Source organism: Ambystoma mexicanum, chromosome 9, assembly GCF_040938575.1.
Source record: "Ambystoma mexicanum isolate Mex_15411 chromosome 9, UKY_AmexF1_1, whole genome shotgun sequence".
Classification (NCBI taxonomy): Eukaryota; Metazoa; Chordata; class Amphibia; order Caudata; family Ambystomatidae; genus Ambystoma; species Ambystoma mexicanum.
The window spans coordinates 1,499,077,870-1,499,080,204 of record NC_090931.1 but is presented as its reverse complement, the minus strand read 5'-3'; positions in this window follow the sequence as shown (position 1 = coordinate 1,499,080,204).

The following is a 2,335-nucleotide window of genomic DNA, read 5'->3' as shown; positions in this document are numbered from 1 at the left end:
TGTCATGTTAAAATCATAATGTTTTTATGTGTTTTCTCTTTTTTCTTTCAACCCAATGCTTTTCAAGCAAAACTCATAAGAATAGCCACAAAAGTAATAAAAGGGCTACCACGAAACCAAACATAGCTGATGGTTGTTTCTTCACCTCATGATATGGATTCTCTACCAATGCATGGGGCACCTGGGAAGGTTAAATCTTTTACTGCTTAAAATTGTTTGCAGCATTGAATTTAGGAGGACAGGAGCACCCAATGTACACATATCATAACAACAAAACATATATACAGCTGGGGGTAGTATCAGTGCTTAATTTGTGGGGGTGTTTACCAGGGCTCATCCCCGGCACTTAATTCTGAACCCCGGCACTTATTGCCTCATGCGAAGATTGATTATGAAGTAATGACAGCCAGAGCATCCATCAACCCCGATAAGCTGGTGCGAGCTGTAGTTTAGCCACAAATGTGTCGACACTGTGGGGAGCAGCTGTGGGTGGTGGCAGCAATGGTGAGGAATTGCCCGTCTGCAGTGTCACAAGCATGCTAGAAAATATTTGGGACCTGGCACTTATTTTCTTGCAAATTAAGCACTGGTATACAGGGGGGCACAGAGGAGGGGTACAGCTGTATCATTTATTCAAAACATTCCAGCCATCACCTTTTAGTTTTAACTAAGGCGAATGGTTCTACCTTTTTCTGAAGGGGATTGCACTGTCCTTGAGCTATCATCACAGATAAATGACAGATCTCCTTCTGACAGGCCCGTGCCTGACCTTCCATTATAGACAATCGTCAGTGAGCCCATCTTGCATATGGGTGCAAAGCCTCTGCTTGCTATTACCCAACTGCATGGCCTGTCAGTGCTTGAAGCCATGACCATGAACAATCCAGGATCCCTCTAATGGACACATTGAGCGCTTGCACCATGAGCCTGGCCCAGACACTATTGGACCCATGCAATGACACATCTCAGGACCCCGTTGAAGGCTGCAGGATGGTGAGAGACTCTATTATTTATGCACAAGCACTATGTTGGGAGCACATACACTGCATATATCCAGTGCCACACCTCGTCCTACTCCACCTGATCTCCCATGGAGGCATGCCAGCATCTAGGGACACCCCAGGAGACTCAGTAAGGAGATCAGTTTAAGCTGAGGAGGCTATTTTGACAGGCCCTGGGGCATAGTCATCCACCCCAGTCCCCTCTAAGCTACCATCAACTGCATCCTTGCTTCAATATTCCCCTTCTGAGTCCTCATTCCCGAAGGCTTATGCTGAAGGAAATGGGGGACGATGAAGGTGCCGAGACAAGGAAAGACATTCTTCATGGCCCCCTTTCCTTTCCCACCTTCTCTTCTCTCCAAGCTTGCTTCACAAATCTTCTTCTTGTCTATATAGCCTCATACTGGAGGACTGACTCTGTGACCAAGGTATCTTTAACATCTACTCATGGGTACTGGCAGTAGAAAGAAAACTGGGACGGTCCTATCCGGGGTTACTAGTCACCAAGCTTGGCATGACCTTGATACTGAGGTGAGCACACGGAACCTGGGCAATCCATCCAGCCCGCTTTCTCATAACTCCCTTTACCATTCTAGATGGGATTGGGGACACCGTTACTGCTGAGGGGCCTCCCATCTGAACACACAAGTCCCCACTTTCTCTCCATGATTATATTGAATGCTGAAAGTGTCTTATCCAAAATGTCCCAGGGTATGAAGTATTTCACGTGTACAGCACCGTTCCAGGGGGCCCAGACCTGTCCTTCCCCCAGTGAGGGCTTGCTTTCAATTTAAGATTCCGAAGGAGGGAACACATATTCCCCTACCTCCCATCTGTAAATGCGCACTGGAGACTCAGTCTCACTGTTCTCTACCTGGTAGGATGCGTGCCTAACCCCACAGATCATTACCTTCCCCGGAGGCAACACCACACAGAAAAAAGCACCTCCTGCTTGTTCCCCCGTAAGTGCCATCTACTTTTTACTGCACTTCTCTTACCTGTGTGAGGACATTGATTCTCCATTCAAGGCTGTCCGATGTCAGATCTACGGCGCCAACCATCTCTTCATCTCCTAGATGGACAATGCATCTTTTAGAACTCTGGCCGGTGTTGAGACCTTCTTGGAATCCACAAGACAGGACACCCAACCCCTGAGGATATGTCACCCCTGCAACATACGTACTACAGCGTAATATGTGTTTTAAAAAACTTTCTTTTGAAAATCTACACTTTATGTCAAAACCGACCTACTAAATATCCATATATATGTGTATGTGGGGATAGGTGAGTAGGGGGTGGGTGGTGAGCTAAGGGCAGCATGGGGGGGAAGCCCC